The 22,025-nt window shown below is 49.3% G+C and overlaps 1 long non-coding RNA gene across 2 annotated transcripts; it reads right to left on the bottom strand.

The window, feature by feature from the left end:
* Positions 1 to 1,361: 1,361 nt before the first annotated feature.
* On the bottom strand, positions 1,362 to 20,957 carry LOC311587408. 2 transcript variants are annotated; one of them, XR_014775853.1, is made up of 3 exons: positions 20,490 to 20,957; positions 15,154 to 15,252; positions 1,362 to 1,707 (listed from the first exon to the last, which is right to left on the bottom strand). It is a non-coding gene; the product is annotated as an uncharacterized lncRNA (long non-coding RNA). The 2 variants fall into 2 exon arrangements; XR_014775854.1 differs by lacking the exon at positions 20,490 to 20,957 and adding an exon at positions 17,026 to 17,160.
* Positions 20,958 to 22,025: the final 1,068 nt, after the last annotated feature.

Raw genomic sequence — 22,025 nt, 5'->3', positions numbered from 1 at the left:
GCCAGACAGATGTAGTGGCGCATGCCTTTAATCCCAGCACTCAGGGGACAGACGCAGGTGGATTGTTGTGAGTTTGAGGCCAGCCTGGTCTACAAAGCAAGTCTAGGACAGCCAAGGCTACACAGAGAAATCCTGTCTCAAAAAACCAACAACCAACCAACCAACCAAACAAACAAACAAGTAAATATGCATCAACAAATAAAGTTCAGATGCATCAAATTTTCCAAGGTTCTGAACTTCTCTGGTAAATCCATCCCCTGGAACCTGCACCTGCCACCTTTTATTGTCAGTGTGTGTACGTGAGTGTGTGTGAGTGTGTGTGTGTGTGTGTTGCTCATGCTACATGTATGCAGAGACCAAAGAACATCATGTGTCCCTCTCTGGGTTCTCCATCTTATTCCCTTGTGACAGGATCGCTCACTGAAGTGGGAGCTATTTTTCAGCAAGCCCCAGAGACCCTCTTGTCTCTGCCTTTCCCCTTTCCCCTCTCTACCCAGGGCACACATAGTGAGCTCAGCTTTCTTTGTGGGTGCCAGAGACTGAAGCTCAGGTCCTCATGTTTGGGCAGCAACTGCTGTCACCCCAGCCCCTCATATTTTTATTAAAAAAAAAAATCTATGGCTGGGTGGTGGCGGCACACGCCTTTAATCCCAGCACTTGGGAGGCAGAAGCAGGTAGATCTCTGGGTTGGAGGCCAGCCTGGTCTACAGAGTGAGTTTCAGGACAGCTAAGGCTACACAGTGAAACCTTGTCTCAAAAACAAAATAAAACAAAAAATAGATGTATGCGTGAATGTATATATGTATGTATGGTAGATGGTGGTCTGATAGAGCGCACCCCCCAGTAGGCTCATCTATTCCAATGTTCCTGGAACTGTTTGAGAAAGATTTGAAGGGTTAGGAGGCGTGGCCTTGTTGGAGGAAGCACGTCACTGGGGGTGGGCTTTGAGGTTTCAGAAGCCTGTGCCAGGCCCAGTCTCTCTCTCCCTCTCCCTCTCCCCCCCCCCTCCTGCCTGTATATGATCAGGATGTAGCTCCCAGCTACTTCTTCAGCACCAAGCCCACAGCCACACTCTCTGCCATGATGACAATTGACTAATCTCTGAAGCAAGTCCCCAATTAAATGCTTTCTTTCGTAAGTTTCCTTGGTCGCCTGTCTCTTCACAGCAACAGAACAGTAACTAAGACAATACGTGTGCATCTGTGTGAGTGTATGCTCACACGTAGAAGACTGTGTTGGGTGTCCTCCTCTGTAATTCTCCGTTTTTTAATTTGAGGCAGGGTCTCTCTCTGAACTAGGATGGTTATTTTTTCCGATAGACTGGAAGCCAGCAAGCCCTGGTGCCCCTCTAGCCCCTTGCTGCTAAGGTTACAGGCAAGCAAGCTTGCTACGCAAATGAGAATTCTGGTTCTCATAATTACACAGAAAGTAATCTTAACTGCTGAGCCATCTCTCCGGACCATCAGAGTCTTTATTATAAGTCTTTTTATGAGGCTGGTAGTCACCATCAAAACAGTATAGGGGGCTGAGGATGTAGTTTCATCAGTAGAGGACTCACTTAGCTTGCGTGAAGTCCTGGGTTCAATTCCAAACACCCACATGCTGTAATCCCAGGAGGCGAAGACAGGAAGATTGGAAGTTTAAGGTCATCCTCAGCTACATAGCAAGTTGGAGAGATATGATCCTGAGCCATAGAAGACCTTCTCTCTACATAAACAAATGACAAAATAAATAAACATAGGGTTGGGATTTCATCTCAGTGGTAGAATGCTTGCTTAACAGTCATGAGGCCCTGGCTTCAGTCCCCATCAATGAAATAGATGAGAAAAGAGCACATATCTAGCCCAGACTCATAACTACGTCCCATCTTCATCCTCATTTTTATCATAGTTGTTGCCATTGTCATCTGTAGCCATACTTTTTTGGGCTACTTTATTCAGTTCTTATCTCTACCACCCTTCTAATCCTTATTCTATCCTAATTGCTTTCAACTCCCCAATACTAGGTGGAGAGAAAGAAGGTTAGCAGGGAAGGGGGCAGGCATAGACCTCTTTAGACTACTTCCTGCCCATTAGGGGCATCAGGTTCCTAGGGGAAAGCCCCCATCTTCGTCTTCAGAATAGCTCCAAACAGCAACCCAGCAGCCCAGCAATAGCAAGTACTACAGCAGGAACCACCAGCAGCAGGAGCAGCACCACAGGCCCTCTCAGGGCTCCCCCATTTATACCCTTTCCAGAGTCCCCAGAATTAAACTATCTGCAGCTGGTAAAAATCACATCCCTCTGGGGCTAGAGAGATGGCTCAGCGGTTAAGAGCACTGACTGCTCTTCCAGAGGTCCTGAGTTCAATTCCCAGCAACCACATGGTGGCTCACAACCATCTATGATGTGATCTGATGCCCTCTTCTGGCCTGCAGGTGCACATGCAGGGAGAGCATTGTATACATAATAAATAAATAAATAGATAGATAGATAAATAAATAAATCTTTTTTTAAAAAAAATCACATCCCTCCCAGAACACGAGACAATCATAGTTATTGGCCATGGACCATCTGAAGCAGCCCCTATCCGACACCTGGTATTAAAACAAAAACATGTTCACATAACACAACTGAGTTCTTTTTATTTTATTATTTATCTATTTATCTATTTATTTATTTATTTATTGTTTTTCAAGACAGGTTCTCTCTGTGTTAGCCTTGGCTGTCCTGGAGTTGCTTTGTAGACCAGGCTGGCCTTGAACTCACAGCAATCTCTCTGCCTCTGCCTCCCAAGTGCTGGGATTAAAGGCGTGCGCCACCACGCCTGGCTACAACTGGGTTCTTAAAGAAACCAAAATTCTCACTACAGTTTTCATCATTGTCGCTCTTCTTACCAAGCAGGGTTTATGGGCCTTTCCTTCCTTTGAGGATTGCACATGAGCTAAATTATTTCATCTCCATGCATTTGTATAGAATTGGGTATTTCTCTCCCTTTTCCTTACCCTTCTTTTTTCTTTTATTTTTGGTTGTTTGTTTGATTTTTGTTGTGGTTGTTTTGTTTGAGATAAAAAAAAAATTGTGACCAGTCTTGGTGGCTCTAGCTTTTAATCCTAGAACTTGGGAGACAGAAGCAGGTGGATCTCTGTGAATTCAAAGCCATCCTGGTTTACAGGAGTTTCAGGGCAGCCAGGACTACATAGAGAAACCCTGTTTTTAAGAAAACAAAAAATATGCTGGGCATGGTGGCACACGTCTTTAATCCCAGCACTTGGGAGGCAGAGGCAGGAGGATCACTGTGAGTTCAATCGAGGCCAGCTTGGTCTACAAAATGAGTCCAGGACAGCCAAGGCTAACACAGAGAAACCCTGTCTCAATAAATAAATAAATAAACAAACAAACAAATAAATAAAAACAAAATATTGTGTATGAGTACTTGGCTGAATGTGTGTCAGTCCATCGTGTCATGCAGTGCCCGTACAGGGTAGAATATGGCATTGGATCCCATGGAACTGGAGGTAAAAGTGGTTGTAAACTTCCATGTGGTTACTGGGAATTGACCCCTGGTTCTCTGGAAGTGCAGATGTGTTGTTGAAAAAAACTGTCCTTTCGTCACCGAGTGATCTTGCCTTTCTTGTCAAAAATCGCTTGATACCAGTGTGTAGTGGCTGGTACCTGTACTCCCAACATTGGATAGCTAAGGTTGGAGAGGCCGCCATGAGTTCTAAAAGTCATCCTGGGCTAGAGCAAGACTGCTAAAGTGACGACAACGACACACAGGACAACGACACACAGCAAAGCCCCCGCACCAGGTACTTCTCTATTGCTGTATGAAAACACCCTAGCCGGGCGGAGCTTAAGGAAGGCAGCTTACAGTTTCGGATAGCTGGAGTGATGACGGCAGCAGGAGCAGGAAGCTGGCTGATCGATCACATTTCGTTCACACACAGGAAGCAAGTAGGATGTGGAACAAGGCTAACGCTCAAAGTCCACCTGCAGTGACGCACTTCCTCTAGCTGCACCCGCTAAGGGTTTTGTGACCTTCGCAGACTGCACCACTAACTGGGGACCAACCGTTTGTCACTGAAACCACACAAACGCTGCCCTCTCCAACTCATTTGACCACATTTGCGGGTTCCTTTTGGGCTCTGTTTCCTTGTTCTGGTCTTTTATGTCCGTCTTTATGCCAACAAAAATTGTTTTGATTAATGTAGTTTTGAAGTCAGTAATGGAAAGCTACAGCTTTACTTGTTTTCAAGATTGCTTTGGCTGTGGGGGGCCTCTGTGATGGATTGCCGCCTTTCACTCTCAACACAACCTAGGAAGAAAATCTCCAGAAGGAATTACCTACACTGGGTTACTTTGTGGGCATGTCTGTGTGATTCCCAACTTAAGTTAATAGAGACGGAAGGACCCATTTCCCTAGATAGAAGTTCCTGAGCTAAGAGTGGAGAAATTGAGCTGAGCACAAACGTGTGTGTGTGTGTGTGCGTGTGTGTGTGTGTGTGTGTGTATGTTCATTTCTCTCTGCTCTTGATGGAGGGTGACTAGCTGTTGAAGTTCCTGCCTGGACTCCCCCACCATAACGGACTAAAATCAGGGATTGTGAGGTGAAATAAATCCCTTCAGTTTTTTTTTTTTGGCATGCTGTTTCATTACAGCAATACAAATGAAAGTAAAATAGGGTCTCCTTAAATATCATATTAATTTAAAAATTGTTTTAAATGTTTATTTTATGTATATGGGTGTGTTGCCTTCATGTTTTTTGAGCACCGTGTTTGTGCCTGGTGTCTGGCCTCAGAACTAGACTTAAAGGTGGTTGTGACTCACCACGTGGGTCTGGGAACAGGAGTGCCCTCCTCCGCCTGGGTCTGGGAACAGGAGTGTCCTCCTCTGCCTAAGCAGCCAGTGCTCGTAAGCAGTGAGACATGTCTCCAGCACCAAGTTTCAAGATGGATCTTTATGTTTCTGAAAACTGCTTTTTAAATCTTTGTTTTGTTTCATTCTTTTGTTGAAACAGAGTCTCATGTAAGCCAGGTGGGCCTTCGACTCTTGGTCTTACCTGCCTCTACCTCACACGTGTACCAAGGATGTGCACCATGATAGTCAGTTTGCTTTTGTTTTTTTGTTTCCCACCAATGATTTGACAGAGATGGTACTTACCTTGGCAATTTTGTTTTGTTTTGAGACAGGAACTAGTTCTGTAGGTCAGGGTGGCCTCAAACTCATAGAGATCTGCCTGCCTCTGCCTCCGAAGTGCTGGGATTAAAGGCATGTGCTAGCTACCACTGCCCTGCATCGCCTATGCAATTTTTTTTTTTTGAGACAGACAGGGTTTCTCTGTGTCGCCTGTAGGCTGTCCTGGACTCGCTTTTTAGACCAGGCTGGCCTCAAACTCACGGCGATCCACCTGCCTCTGCCTCCTGAGTGCTGGGATTAAAGGTGTAAGCCACCACCGCCTGGCATCACCTATACAATTTTAAGGAGAGCTTGGACCAGCTAAAGTATTCCAAGGTACTGAGCAGCCGTGAGGGAAACAAGGATGAATTGTAGTCTGAGTGGATAAAGAAGGCTCAGACTTGGTACATCAATGTGCAATGGCTAAGGGATGTTCTTTAGGATACCCAAGCCTCTGGGGTTTGCAAGACTTGGGTGGGAGATGACCAAGACATTGTCATCAGTATAATGAACATGTGTGTGTATCCTTTTCCTCCCCTCATCCAGGTCTTCAGCTCTTTGTGTCCCTGTTGGTTTACTGGAATGAGAGCTTCCTGTCTGGCTCTTAGGAGCTGTGGTTTTCTCAGAGTTGTGACGGAACACCCGGCAGAAGCAATTAAAGGAAGGGAGGGCTTATCCGGATCCATGGTTTAACAGGGAGATAGTCCAACACGGTTGGGAAGACACAGGAGAGTTTGTGACAGCAGGACTGTGTGATGTAGATCCCTGACGTGTTGATGGACCAGGAAGCAGAGCATCTGGGCTGGAGACAGGTTGGGTCGTAACCTTCAAAGTCCTGCCCCTAGTGATCCACCTCCACCAACCATGCCGCCTTCTCCAAAGGTCCCACAGCCCCCGAAGTCAGGATCAAGAGTTTAAACATGTTAGCCCATGGGCAACAGTTCACACCCAAGTCACAAAAAGGAGCACTAGCAGCATGCTTGAGGTGGATGCTCTAGCCTTGAGGTAGGTCAGTCCTGCAGCCAGCCAGCTGCTTGGCATATCTTCTCAAGACCATGGAGAAGCCTGGGCTGGATCTCCATGAGAGGAAGCTTCACCTGTAAGAGGTCCTGACTTCCATCTCCAGCCTTGGATAGGTGCACGTGTACACACATACACACACACACACACACACACACACACACACACACACACACACACACAGAGTCAGCTCCTAACCCTGACAGAGCCAGGAAGGAATACTTACTAAAGAATCAGAAAGGTAATTGCAGCATTGTGTGTGTGTGTGTGTGTGTGTGTGTGTGTGTGTGTGTGTGTGGTGTGTGTGTGTGTGTGTGTGTGTGTGTGTGTGTGTGTGTGTAACGCTGGGCCTCACACTGGCTAGGCGTTCTCTCCCATTGAACTGTACACCCTCAGCCCCTGGGGTGTCTTGTAGGATCTCATTAGGGGAGGCTTACCTGCTGTAGTGAAAGCAAAGGTTGCCATAGGTGGCCTTGTGCACCCTGTACTCTTGGGAGATGACTCACCAGGCCCTAGGCTAGATCTCTGGCTCGGCCTCAGAAAAGCTGTATCCCAGACTTGCACTGAAGAGACAGAGGTCCGTGACCTATGCCGTGAGACTTGTTACAGACCCACAGGTGGGGCGTAGCTCAGTGGCAGAGTGCTTGCCTAGGGTGTGTGAGGACCCGGTTTCCAGCTGCTTTACACACAGAAGTAGAGCAGCCAGCATTCTCCTCACCTCAGAAGGAAGCAATGAAGACTGAGAAAATTCTCAGTTGGGGAAGAAACTTGTCTCGTTGAGCTTTCTGTTTCCCTTCATCTCTCTTCTTCCTCCTCTCGCTCTTCTTTCTTACTTTTTAACTTTTTTTTTTTTAATTGAAGCATAGTCTCTCTATGGAGCCTTGGCTGGCCTGGAACTCACAGAAATCCATCTGTAGACTCACAGAAACCCATCTGCCTCTGTTTCTCCAATGCTAAGATTAATGGAGTGCACACCACACCCAGCCTCTTCCTCTTTTTAATATATTTTAACTGATTCTTTTAAGAATTTCATACAATGTATTTTGTTGTTGTTTTTCAAGACAGGGCTTCTCTGTATAGCTCTGGCTGTCCTGGACTCACTTTGTAGACCAGGGTGGCCTGGAACCCACAGAGATCCACCTACCTCTTCCTCCTGGGGGCTGGGATTAAAAGCATGGGCCACCAAGCCCAGCTATACAATGTATTTTTATCATAGTCACCCTAATTCCTTCCTGATCCATTCCCACTTCCCCACCCCACCCCCAACATTGTATTTTCTGTTGTAAAATAATCCACTGGAGCAGCTTGTGCTGCCCATGTCCCCCTCCATGTGGGGCATGCACTGGAGTGTGCTGATATTTCCTCCCTCGGAAGCCATAACCATTACTTCATGGCTAGGGGTGGGCACTTGTGAACAACTTCCTCCTCTGTGCACAGAGCTCCACTGACTTCAGCTTGTGTGGGAATTATGCAACCATAGCTTTGATGACCTCATGAGTACAACGCTTTTTAATTTTGGGGGTGGTGGTGGTTGGGGTGTGTGTACGTGCACCACAGCAAACACATGGGAGGTCAGAGGACAGCTTTTTGTTTTGTTTTGTTTTTTGAGACAGGGTTTCTCTGTGTAGGCTTGGCTGTCCTGGACTCGACTCGCTTTGTAGACCAGGCTGGCCTTGAACTCACAGAGAACCGCTGCCTCTGCCTCCCAAGTGCTGGGATTAAAGGTGTGTGCCACCATGCCCAATCTTAACATGGTCACTCTTAATACACTTCAGTCCCTTCTGCCCTGGAGTAAAACATGCCAGCGCATCGAGGATACATCCTCTCCTAAGGAAGGCGGGGCTCATTTGTCCCTAGAGTCAGTCTTACTTTGGGTGACACTGGAAGGAGAGTCACCATGTTGCCAATAAGCTTCATGAAGGCTCTGTAGTTTAGGGGCAGAAGGCTTCCCAGGCAGGGGACCAGCTTGGAGGAAGAAAGGTCAAGCTACACACCCTGCCCTTCTCCATCTCACCAAGTGACCACAATGAGAAAGCGGCCAGACACAGACTCGGCTCTGCCTAGGCTTGTTCTGGCTGGCTATGCTAGGCCGAGGGCATTCTCTGGAGACCTGCGTGCCTTTTGAACTTGAGTTTCTGGCTCTTGGGTGAATTAGAATACTTATTCCCACATGAACTAGGAATGCCTCCCTGAGGCTCTGCGCTTTGAACTGTCTTGTAAAAGAAACCAAGAGGTCCCACAGAGTGACCTTGGGGGGTTTTGCTTCTAAGTCATGCCATATCACCACACTCTGGGAGCTTCCGCTGGCTGTTCATTCCCATCCCAACTCTGCCACCCCACATCAAGCAGTTCGGGAAGGTCCCCAAGAGCCCACCGGTACCCATGTGCATACTCAGCTCTCTGCTGAGGAGCTGGAGGGAAAAGGAGGTCAGGATGACACACGGCTTTTTACTGAGCACACATCTGTAATGTGGGAATGTTTTTACAAGCATGCGTGGCTCCTGTAATTAAAGATGCATATCCCATAAAAAGCTCCAGCCCTTAGGCCGTGGGTTCAGACGACAGAGGATGACAGGGAACAGTTGGCAGGTGAGACAGTGCTGAAGCTGGGCCTGGTCGGGTGGGACAGTTGGTGACAATAGTGATGAGAGAACAATTGGAGATGGTAGAAGAGAAATCCAGGGCCCTGGGTGAGCTTGGGGGATCTTTTCAGGGAAAAGAATAAACCAATACATACATACATACATACACACACACATACGTAAATAAATAAAAAGAGTTAATGCTTGCCTCAGTCAACACACTCGTGGGGACCTGGGTCCAGTCCCGGAGCCCACATAACAAACCAGGAGCGGTTGTGTGTACTTGAAATCCCAGTGGTAGGGAGGCAGAGATGGGGAATATAGGACCAATTGGCCAGTTAGCCTAGCCGAATTGGCAAGTCCCAGGTAAAAATGAGGGATCTTGCCTCAAAAAAACAATGAACAGGGTGGAAAGTGACTGAGGAAGCTAGCTGAGGTTGACCTCTGCCCTCCTTATGCCTCCCTCAGACGCCTCATCCTCATACAACATCCACACGGACACACAGTCACACAGACACACATAGACACACACATAGACACACAGACACACATACAAGACACATGGATAGACACAGAGACCCACAGATACACACACAAGACACGCACGCCATACACACACACACACACACACTCACACACAATGGGCACACACTTGGCTGCCGAGCAAGAGTATAGGGCACTAGAAAGAGGTTCGTAGGACAGTAGAGAAGACTTAAATGCCAGACTGAGTCAGAGGACGGACCCTGCCCAGGGCTGCCAGAGACTGAGAAGAGCAATGACCAGAAGATCTTTCTAGATGTTCAAGGACATCAAGCTCACCTGCCCAGCTTGAAGCTGAGAGGACCTGGTGCCCCCTGAACCCCACAGAGCCCATGCTTCCTTTGTTCTGGAGATCAACTCCAGAGAGGCCTTTCACTTTGAGAACCCAAACTCGTCATTTGGTTACTTTTCTGCATCTCGCTTTTTCCTGGGTCTTGGAAGGAAAGCAAGCCGGCACAGCACGCACAACTAGAGTGTGCTAGTGTGAATCTGGTCCCTTTGCGTACTGCAAAAGCAGCTGCAAGGGCCAGATCGGTATTTAGGCGATGAGGGGGTTCCCACGGTTTCTTTTGGGTGGGGAAGGTGACAGGGTTTTTTTTGTGTAGTCTTGGCTGTCCTGGACTCACTTTGTTGACCAGGCTGGTTAAATCTGCCTGCCTCTGCCTCCCAGAGTTCTGGGATTACAGAGGGTGCACCACCATGCTCATGGTTTCTTAAGGGACCCAGATATCTTGGTGACTGGATCTGGCAACAGGAAATAAGTCACAGTGAGTCACCCTGTTTCCTATGCCATTAGAGGTGGCCTGAGAATCTGCCCGGGTCACTTGGGTGACTTTTATGGACAAGGACTAGAATTCAGGAAAATTCTCCAAGGACAGAAACATCCCACACCCTTCTTTATTTACACCCCCCAACCCCTCAGCCTGCCACCCCACCCCCCACCCCCGCCGGCCCCTTACCATTCTAGTCAGATACCAAAAGCGGGAAGCCCAGAAGGTAAAGGCAAAAGGTTCTCAGCCGCATCCTCCCTTGACCCTGCTAGGCTGCTCATTGGCAGGAGATCAAGGCCACAGTAAGCCCCAGGGAAGCAGAGACTTAAGAGAGCAAGGAGCACAGCAGGTCTGGGGATTCCCCTAACCTCCGCCCCAGGGAGTTTGCAGGTGCAGGGATGCATGCTTCCTCAGATGCCTGCTCCTTCCTGCAGGTGTCACCTGCTCTGGGCTTCCTTCCCTCGCAGCGTCCCCAGTCCAGATCCATCGCATTTGGGTCTTGCACTTACAACCCATCTCTTTGTGTTACATTCTCTACTGTTCTGCTTTGTCTGTGTCTGAAGTGATGTCATAGATGACATCTGGAGTGATGTCTATTCTGGGTCCTCAGGATGTGGGATGTGACTGTTGTCTTCATCGTTGGGCAGGTGCTGGATAAACATTAGTGCGACTGAGCTGTGGGACCGTAAAGTCCAGTCTGGGCCACTTTGCTCTGCTTTCTTTTTCCATAGCTCGACTCTGCTGGACCCCTCCCCCCATCATCTCAGTCACCCATTAGCCATCCCCGCCTTCTTCCTAAGGTTGGAGACTGGCCTCAGCCATTGGCTGGATCTCGCTCTCCCTCTCCCCCTCCCCGTTTCCCCCCCCTTTTTCTTTTTCTGAGTGTCATATAGCTTAGGTTAGTCTCAAGCTTGGTGTGTAGCCAAGGCTGTCTCGGTTTTCTGATACTCCTACATTCAGCTCCTTAGTGCTGAGATTGCAGGCATGCACCCCATTCGATTTCCGCTCCATCCCCTGTAGGTGTCTCTCTTGAAAGCAGAATCTGGTGAGAAGCATGAAGAGCTCCTCCAAACCTTGCTGGACACTGGACACTGAGCATGGCAGAGGAGGACCGTTGGGAGGATGGTTGCTGTGGTAACCGACAGCCCAGTGTGTTGGGAAATGCAAGCAGGAGAACACAGGACCCTGGCTGAGATGGTCAGCTGGGGCATGCAGGGCCCAGGACATCATCCAGCTTGGGCCACTTCCCCAAGTCATGGACAAGGAGTGTGGGTACAACCAGGTACATAGAACACCCCACACTACCTTCCATGCTACAAGTATCCCAGAGTCCTCACTCAGTCCAACCTCCTCACTGTCATCTTCAGTTAGGTCTCAATCCATGCTGCTCACAGTAGGATGACCAGTGGTCCCAGCAGAAGGGCCTCACTAGGAACCTGCTATGCTCTGTGTGCCAAGTCCAAGCTTTTTGGTTGCAGATTTTGCCTTCTGTTAAGGCCAGGGGTCCCTGTCACTGGCCACTCAGTAAAGCCAGAACCTGGTCCTCCTCCAGCCTTCAGAGAGATGGAGAACACATCCTCTGTGTGGCCAGCCTCGGTGTCTCACACCCTTCCTGGCTGAATCAGGATGCTGGTGGCCTGGCTGTGGACTCCAGGAGGTCTCGGCACCACCACTGCTCAGCTCCGAGCTCGCCTGCTATTTGGTCTCTTCGGTTCATTGATCAGGGATCATATGATCTTTTTCAAACACAGCTGGTGGAATTGCCCATCTGTGCTTCTGCATCTGGATCCATTACTCGGCAGCCTGGAATTTGTTTAAACCTGCAGTTGTGCATCTATAAGGAAGCTGTGCTCACCAGGCCTTCTGGGATGGGCTTTCATTTGGGGATCTGCGTCACTTGTAGGACCATCCTTGTCTGGGCTTCAAGAACTGGGTCTGTTTTGTTATTTTCAGTGTGTGTGTGTGTGTGTGTGTGTGTGTGTGTGTGTGTGTGTGTGTGTATACGTACATGCTATAACACCCATTGGGAAGTCTAAGGACAATTTGTAGAAGTCAGTTCTCTCCTTTCACCATGCCGGTCCCAGGGATTGAACTCACGTCCTCAGGCTTGTCAGTAGTCACCTTTATACTCTGAGCCATCTTGCCCTAACCTGGCTTTGTTTTCTATGCTCATTTGTCTCCTGGGTTCCTCTCAGAACAATGTTCTGTGTACATTTAGATTCATGAATCATTACTATGTACTTCTCTATAACATACACAAACACACCAGCTAAGATGGCCCATAAGTTCTTATCCAGACAGAAACCCAAGGCCTGGGATATTCTCTATGTCCCACACCCCCAGCCCCTGCGCCCCAACACTACCAGTGTGGCGGAGACTGACACTTGTCCTCTAGTGTATGGATTCTCCCAGAATAAATACTGAATTTGTCAGCCTCCTTTGCAGCTATGTGAACAAGTTCTGAATAATAAGATACATGTAGAATGTTGTGTCTAGCATCTAGAATACATCCTTAGAGCGGGGGGAAAAAGGCATGCCCTGTCTCTCTTCTTCCTGATTCACCTTAACTGCGCAGCATTGTCTATAACTGACAGCTGGAATAAGAGCAGCCATCTTGGAACTCAAGGCTGAAGCTTCTTTTTGAGGATAGCAAATATGGTTGCCAGTTTCTAAGATGGCTCCCATTGGCCTTCAGTGCCCAGCTCCCCATACTCTTTCTTGTTCCTTTTCCCCCTCCATTCAGTAATATTGACCTGTGTAACCAGTAACCTGAGATATTTCAGAGATACAGCTGTAGAAAGTAGAGTATGTTACTTCTGCGGCAGTGTCCTGAAAGGCATTAGGTGCCCGTTGCTTTCTCTAGGGTTGCTTGCTCTAGGCCAGCGAAGGCCAGGGGTGTGCCTTAGTGCATGCATTAAGGTCACAGTAAGGGCTCTGGGCTTCCTGCCAACAGCAAAGGTCAACTTCCCAGCATGGTGCAGCCCTGCTCAAGCGTTCAGATGGCCACAGGCCCCACTGACATCCTGACTGAAACCTCTTGAACCAGGCAGCTAAGCCACTTCCGGTTCTTGATCCACAGGAAGTGTTTGGACCTGTCTGCAGCCACTGGTAGTCCCCCCCCCCCCCTTCGCAGGCTGGAATGGAAGCAGAGCCCTGGGCCTGTTAGGCAGATGCTCTACTACTAAACCACATCCCAAGCCCAAGCCAGAGGTGTTTTGTTTTGAGACAGGGCCTCCTGCAGCCCAGGCTGGTCTGGAGCTCACTGTGTACCTGTGAATGACCTTGAGCTCCTGATCCTGTTCTGGGAATATAAACATGGGCTACTTTGAGTGTGTGTGTGTGTGTTTGTGTGTGTGTGTGTGTGTGTGTGCCTGTGCGTGGTGTGCGTGTGTATGTGTATGTATGTATGCCTGTGCATGTGTGTGTGTGTGCCTGTGCATGTGCATGTGTGTGTGCGAGCGCCTTGCGTGTGCATGCATGTGTGTGAATTCAGGCACGTGAATGCCACGGCACTCAGGTAGAGGTACCAACACAGTCTTGGGTGTCAGTCAGCTCTTTCCTTCTACCTCGAGACAGGGATTCTCTGTTTGGCCCTGGCAATCCTGGTCTGGGGACCTCTCTCTATAGAAGCACTGGGATCATCTATTCATGCTACTGCTTCTGACAGTGTGACAGTGTGACAGTGTGACAGAAGATTTTAGAGGTCTGAATTCAGGTCCTTGTGTTTGCACAGCAAGTGGTTGGCCCACTGAGCCATCTCTTCAGCAGTTTTTTTTTAAAAATAGCATTTATTTATTTACTTATTTTGTGCATGTGTGCTCATGCATGTACACACGTGCCACTCACAGTACATGTGCGGTGGTCAAAAGACAGCTATCAGAAATCAGTTTTTCTCTTAACCTACCTTGTGGATCCCAGGAATCAAGCGTAGGTCACCACACTTGGTGGCAGGCCATCTCGCTGTCCCCCACCCCTGCTGCCACAGCAGCCCAGAGTTAGTGAGAAGTAAAGCCCTCAGTCTTCACAGCTTTTATACTTTGCGTTTCTGTCGCTCCGTTTCCTATTTATATTGGGTAGAATTCACTCTAAACTTCTGATAGTCTACAACTGCAGATGCCCTTTACAGGCTGTCTCGGCTACTCCTCTGCCCACAGCATGTGGCAGCCTCAGCCTAAGAGCATGGCCTGGTCAGGGTTTTGTTTTGTTTTGTTTTAATATCTGTAGCAGCATGCAATGGTGCACACCTGCATTCCTAGTACATTGGAGGTGGAAGCAAGAAAATGCTGTGAGGCCCTGTCCCCAAAACAACTGGGGTGTAGCTCAGTTGGTAAAGGGCTTGCCTAGCACACACAAAGCCCTGGGTTCTGTTCCCTAACCCTGGGAACCAGGCATGGTAAGGTGCATTTGCAATCCCAACGCTTGTGGTGAGCTCCAGGCCAGCCTAGGATACATGAGACCTTGTCTCAAAAACCAAGGACAAGGGACTAAGGAGTTGGTTCCACGGGCAAGAGCACTTGCCCTGCAACCGTGAGAACCTGGGTTTGAACCCTCAGCCATCGCAAAGGAAGCTGGTCGTGGCTGCATTGGGAAACAGAGACAGATTCTGAGAGACCCCCATCTCAAGGCACCACAGACAGTTCTAAAAGCTTGTGAGTTTTTAAGGGAAAAGTGTACCAAGTAGGCAAAAACTACATCTTAATACGGTGCTCCAAATGGGCCAGGGCTGTCACAGGGGCCAACTACGTTATGCCACGCTGCCTGCCCTCTGTGGGGGAGGGGGAGCTCAGGCTCTGCCCACTGACAGTCACCCTGCTGAGTGAGCTACTGTGGCGGCAGGACTTCCTCACAGCTCCGTACCAGCCTCAGCAGCTGGCAGTCCAGAGCAGGGAACACCCCAAAGAGGGTCCCACAGGAGTGGGAATATGATTCTACCTGCCCCCCCATCCCCCTTACAAGGCATCCTGCTCTGAACAGCTTGCAGCTGAACAGGAGAATCGCTGCCAAGCCACCTCTTGCACAACAGCACACTTCCGAGGAGGTACACCAAATATTTGTTGACTGAGCTGTGTCTTCCCTCTGACTTACAGGATGGTCCAGATATGTTCTGGCATCCGTGCTCACGGGTGGGTCATCGGCTGGGAACGGCTCCAAACACTTCCTCTTCCTCAGTCTTCCTTAACCAACCTACAAGACAGCATTTATTTTGGTTTGTAAAGGACAGACACCCACTGAGTCACGGATACTGGTGCCGTCTTTAATCCTAACACTTGGGAGGCTGAGGCAAGTGAGTCTCTGTGAGGTCAGCCTGGTCTACATAGGGTTATAGGGAGACCTAGTTTTTTTTTTTTAAGGCTTATTCACTTATTTATATCTTTGTTTTGATTTTTAAGATTTTATTTATTTTTATTTTTATGTGTTCTGCCTGTGTGTGTGTCTGTATACCACTTGCATGCCTAGTGCCAGAGGAGGTCAGAAGAGGGTGTGAGAGCTACCACATGGATGCTGGGAGTTAAGTGCGGGTCCTCTGGACGAGCAGCTGGTACTCCTTAGCCACTGAGCCATCTCTCCAGCCTCTTGTTTTATTTTTAGATTAATTTTTAAAAAAGATTTATTTATTTATGCCCATAAGCACTCTATTGAATGCACGCCTGCATGACAGAAGAGAACATCAGATATAGGAGGGAATCAGGTCACATTATAGGTGGTTGTGAGGCACCAAGTGGCTGCTGGGAATTGAACTCAGGACCTTTGGATGAGCAGTCACTGTTCTTAACCACTGAGCCATCTCTCCAGCCCCTTTTAGATTAATTTTTAAAAGAGATTTTCATTTTGTTTTTAGTTACGTGTGTGTGTGTGTGTGTGTGTGTGTGTGTGTGTGTGTGTGTGTGTGCGCGCGCGCAGGTACCCAAGGAGGCTAGAACAAACATTGGCTCCTTTGGAGCTGGAGTGCCAGGCAGTTGTGAACAGCCCACGGTGGGTGCTGAGAACCAAACCCAGGTCCCTCTGAGATGGCTGAAAACATTCTTAACTGCTGAACCATCTCTCCGCAACATCCCCCCTTTTATGCTGTTGTTTGCGGCAAGGTCTCATATAGCCTAGGCTGACCTCCAACTCCCTATATAGTTAAGGGTGACCTTGAACTTCCGACCCTCCTGCTTCTTGATGTCCATATGTAGAGAGTGCATGGCTTCGTGCATGCTAGCCAGGGACTTGACCAAGTGAGCTGCAGCATCCCTGGGCCCCTCTGCTGATTTCTTTGTGAGTAGCAATTTGAGAAGTTAACTCCACCCACAGCTGTGAGACCACCCCACAGCCCGGATGCTCTCTCTCCACCTTTGTGTTGCAGCCTCGCCCACATTTGGAGTCTCTGGCCACAGGGACTTGGTTCACTAACTCCTCTTGGTCAAAGCAGACAGAAAGGAAAGAACGGATGGGCCCAGAACTTCCCCCCTTGCTGGCCTGTGCTCTCTGCTGGCGTGATGAGGCCAGATCCCTGCTGCAGTGACTCACCAAGCACAGAGCCTCCATCACCTCCTAAGTCGGGGGGGGGGGGGGGATCAGGGAATAGCGCTTCAGAGAGGCCAAATGTGTGGGGAGGGAGAGTCTTAACACTCACAGACACTCCTCAAGGACGCCAGAGCCCAGACCTCCCCCATCCCTGCCCCACATCGTCTGACCACTTCCCTCTCTCCTATAAGGCCCCCAGAGGCTCTCAATTGCTTCCAGGATGCAGTCCAAGCTGCAAGTCTGGCCCTCGGCTTGCTTGCTTCTCAATCTGCTCCCGGCTACGTCTCTGGCACTATCTTCTCCCACCACTGTCTAACTATCCATTCACCCTGGAGTCCAACGCATGCATTGTCTAAAGGCTGCGCTCCAAACTCCTCGGAGCTGCCAAAACCCGCCTCCCTCCAATGGCAGCCTGTCTCTTATTAATGGATGCCATCAGGACTGCATTACCGAAGATGCTGACGCAGGCAGCGCCCAGCTGGTACAAGCGCGAGGCCTCTCCCCCGGGGGCTCACACCGCCCCTGGGACTGCACCTGGACAGATCTCACGCAGACTGACTTCCAGCTCTCCACGGGAGCAGCTGCAGATCCCCCCCCCCTCCCAAGAGCCCACTGCTGCAGAGCAGAGGCAGTTGTATTAGGACACATCCCAGCATCTTGCTGCCAAAGTGACAGCTACAATTCTGCTGCGGCTGACAGCTGGAGAAGAGAGGACGTACAAGCAGCCCAGGCCTCACGCGTGTCCATGAGTCAGCAGTTCGTGCTGTGTACCCAGCTAGAGGTGGGGTGGGCTCCTCTTGCCACCTCCCTCCAGGTCCTCTGCTGGATGCCGCAGTGTTGCATGCAGAACTCAGGGGGCACCTGGAACCCTCATGTGAGCAGTAGAAGCTACCCCAGGACCCAGGGGAGCGGAAGAGTCAGGTTGCCAACCCTAGATAACCCCTGATGGACGAGCGCTTGGTTCCTATGCAAAGCCAAGGAAGGGCTAATATGTTGGGTAGCCCGATGTGGGTATAAAGGTCAGGTTTCTGCTGAGGCCCTAGGGTCCTATTATAAAGCTGGACACTGTGCTAGACACTTCCAGCTAACAAATGTGTGTGTCAGTGTGTGTCTAAGTGTGTATGTATGTATGTATGTACGTATGTATGTATGTATGCGGGTATGTGGGTATGTGGCTGTCTGTGTGCCTGTATGTGTCTACATGTGTGTCTGTGTGCCTGTGTATGTGTATGTGTGCCTGTGTATGACTGTGTATGTGTGTCTATTTATGTATCTGTGTGTGTGTCTGTGTCTGTGTGTCTGTCTGTGTGCCTGTGTGTTTCTGTGTATATGTGTGCTTGTGTGTGTATGTGTCTATGTGTGTCTGTGTGTTTATGTATGTCTGTGTGTCTGTGTGCCTGTATGTGTATCTGTGTGTGCCTGTGTACCTGTATGTTTCTGTGTGTATGTGTGGTTGTGTGTATATGTATCTATGTGTCTCTGCATGTCTATGTATGTGTGCGTGTGTGCCTGTGTGTGTGTGTGTCTGTGTGCCTGTGAGTGTCTATGTGTGTGTGTGCCTGTGCCTGTCTGTGTGTCTGTGTGCCTGTGTGTGTTTATGTGTACCTGTGGGTGTTTATGTGTGTCTGTGTATATATATGTGCCTGCGTGTGTGTCTGTGTGTATGTACTCAAACGCACAGAGGTCAAGGGACAGCATTGGGTGCCTTGCTCTGTCATTCTCTGGCTTATCTCCTTGAGACTGGTTCTCTTCCTGAATCTGGAGCTTATTTTTCAGTTACACTGGTGACTAGCCAGCCCCATAAACCTTCTATCTCTCAGGCTCATAGCACTGGCACTACAAACACATGCATTCAGCCCCTGTTTTTAATCTGGGTTCTGAGGATTCAAACTTAGGTCTTCAGGCTTGTGTGGCCAGTGCTGTAGCCATTGGGCCATTGTCCCAAATCTAGATGTTGCATCTTCTCTTTACCATGACCCCATATGGTAGGCTTGTTACTGCTCCCATTGTATTAGTGAAGAAGCTGACAGCATCGTGCTAATTTGTCCAATCTAGCCTTGAACTTGTGTTCTTCCTGCCTCAGCTTCCTGAGTAGCTGGGATAGAATGGACTGGTTTTTTTTTCTGAAGAAAAATTAGAACTCAGCTATGGTAGGACACACCTTTAACTCCAGCACTCAGGAGACAGAGGCAGGTGGAATCTGAGTCTGGTCTACAGAGTGAGTTCCAGGCAGCCAGGTCTACAAAGGAAAACTTAGTCTCAATAAAAAAAAGGGGGGAGGGAAGGGTGGCAAGGTAGTTGGAGAAATGCCTCAGTGGTTAAGAGCACTGGCTGCTCTTCCAAAGGACCTAGGTTCAATTCCCACCACCCACATGGCAGCTCACACTTATCTGTAAACTCCAGTTACAAAGGATCTGATACCTTCATACTAATGCACATAAAATAAAAAGTAAATAAATTTTAAAACATTTGGAAAAAAGTATTGAAAAAAAAAGAAAAATGTTGGGAGGCAGAGGCAGATGGGTCACTGTGAGTTTGAGGCCAGCCTTGTTTACAAAGTGAGTCCAGGACAGCCAGCCAAGGCTACACAGAGAAATCCTGTCTAAACAAACAAACAAACAAACAAACAAATAAAACTTTCACTTTGTAATTTAATCAAGAAAAATAAGAGTAGTCAAAAGAATAGTTGTTCAAATCTAGTTTTTCTTTCTTTTCTTTTCTTTTTTTGGCTTTGTTTGTTTGTTTATTTTGGGGAGGGTCTTGTTGACCAGGCTGGTCTTGAATTCAGACTTTAGTGCTAATTCAGAGAATTTAGTGCTAGGACTTAAGGTGTGTCCCACCACTGCCCAGCCACCCAATTTTTCCTAATACTTTTTAGATTTACCTATTTGTTTTGTTTTATGTGTATGAGTGTTTTTCTTGCGTGTGTGTGTGTGTGTGTGTGTGTGTGTGTGTGCCTGGTGAGTGTGGAGGTCAGAAGACAGCATCAGGTCACCTGGAACTGGCCTTGTGGATGGTTATGAACTGCCATGTGGGTGCTGGGAATTGAACTCAGATCCTCTCAGAGAACAAGTGCTGTTAACAGCTGAGCTATCTCTCTAGCTACTCCCTCCCCTACCCCTAGCCCCCCTCCCCCACCCCTAGCCCCCCCTCCCCTCTTCTAGCCTAGGCTGGCCTGAAAAGCATGGTGCTCTTCTGGCTTCAGCCTCTGGAGAGCTGAAGCCAGGAGTCCATCCCTCCGTGGCCTAGCTCTGGGTGATCCATCTGGCTTCCTTATCCTGGTGGGACCCTCTAAACATCATCTTGGCTGCAGAGAAGGGCGTGTCCTCCAACGCAGCCTCACCTTGCGTGAGAGAAGTGAGAGGGGATCCAGGAAGGAGGGCCTGGGAGGGAGATATGACCAAGGGCAAGAAACAACAGCTACCGTTGTGGAACTGGGAAGCAGTTTGGTACATGTTTGGTGTGTTCAGCCTTTACAGAGGTCTACAGAAGTCGCTCTGTAGCCTGTGTCACCTGAGAAGACAGAAGCCTTTGTTTCTGTCTGCTCTGCCCCACCTCGTCCCTCTGAGATGACTTCTTAATTTAGACTCAGGGACGGGCTGGGGTCGGCAGAGCCATCCCAGTACTGCACAGAGCTAGACACAGACAGCCCAGGTTGTAGCAGGCTTGCAGCTGTTCTCAGAACTCCTCCCCATGGGTGTGAAAGGCCTGGGGAGTCGGGGGTGGTGAGTGGGGCGGAGGGGGCGGGGCTAGGGAAGCAGGAGCCTGTTTGTATTTCAACTGGCAGCTGCCCATGAATCACCAATTTCATTTTGTGCTTTCAGCCTGCAAAGGCATCATTTCCACCCAGCCTCACACGGAGCTGGCGGCCAGAGCCTCTTAGTGGGGCTATAAATAGCAGATCATCAACTCACCTCTCTTCTGAGCTCATCGTAGGCTCCTCCGTTTACTGTGCGTCTTCCCAGCTGCCTGCTCGTCACCTGTCACTCAGATTTCCCAGGTGAAGCTTGCTGAGAGACTCAGGGCCATGCTGTGTGTGGGTTTGGGAGGCAGGGTTTGGGTCCAGGGTGACAGCAAGGGCGACGGCAGACTTTTGAAGAGCCTGACATTTAAAACGTCATAATTATAATTTCAGGTCTGTGTGCTTCCCACCAGTTAAATGCAGCAGCAAAGGACTGCCATTCCTCCCCAAGTCCTAGAAATCAAATGCAGAGGCGTCACCAAACTTACACCTAGAAAAAAAGCCACACAGACGGAGAGGGACAAATGAAAGGGGTTGTGCTCTCCTGGGGATTTGTCTCTCGTGCTGAAGAACATACACCTGACTCTCTTGCTTCTGCCATGACACGATGCTTCTCAGGGGTGTGCCTAGCACTTCCACGCAGCTTGCTCCCCAGGGGTGAGGCACCGTGCCCAGCCTCCATTGTGGCACTGCATGGAGTCCTCACAAAAGCCAGATGACGCCAACAGCTTGTAGACCTTGCTGTGTGCAAGGAGTCTGCTGGCCCTGTAGGTGACTCACTCGTGCACAGACAAACGCTGCAATCCAGCTGCTGGGCTACAGAGCCTGAGCGCTGAGCTACCATCCCCTCTACCTCCCGAGGGATGAGGACCATGTGTGTCCACATGCGAGGGACCCCAGAGAGCAGAGCTGTAGCCTCCTTTGCCAGCTCCACACATTCAGGACTGAACGGGAAAGATGCCCACAGATTCCTCCAAAGTCCCCGTTGGCATCCTCAGTGCCCCACATCATCACCTTCCCCCCCTGCCCCCCCCCCCGAATATGATCTCCTTCTGCCTTCTCATGTAGGACAGGCACCATGGTTCCTTGTCAGAGTCACACACACATCCACCCACCCCACCCCACCCCACCACCCCCCCCCCCGAGTTTGAGATGAAATGTTTGGAGAATGCAGATTCCTAGTCTCATCTCCAGACCACCTGCAAGAAAATCTCGTAGGTGTGCCAGGCAGATGTGCTGGTGTGCTCCTTCAGTGCCAGCACTCAGGAGACACAGACAGGCAGAGCTCCATGAGTTAGAACACCCCACCCCACCCCACCCCACCCCACCCCACCCCCGGTCTGCATGAGTTAGAGGCTGGTCTGGTTCACAAAGCAAGTTCCGAGGCCAAGACAACATTGAGAGACCCTGCCTCAAGTATGTGTGCACGTGTGTGTGTGTGTGTGTGTGTGTGTGTGTAAAGAAAAGAAAGAATGAATGGAGATGAAAATCTAAAAGGGTAAAAGCTAGGCTCCAGATCCTTGTATCTGTGTGTCAGTGTGTGTGTATACGTGTGTTGGATGGGGGGGGGGATTCACTATTGCGTGCAGGTGCACATTTATGTGTGCACCTGTGTGTATGGAGGTGTGCCACTCTCAGGGACCACCTACCTTGTATTCTTGTGACAGGTTCTCTCACTGGGTTCACTGGATCTGTAGGTTAGGTTTGT

This window comes from Acomys minous (genome assembly GCF_964271855.1).
Source record: "Acomys minous genome assembly, chromosome: 16".
NCBI lineage: Eukaryota > Metazoa > Chordata > Mammalia > Rodentia > Muridae > Acomys > Acomys minous.
Note: the sequence above shows the minus strand (reverse complement) of the source record. Positions and strands in the feature narration are given on the sequence as shown.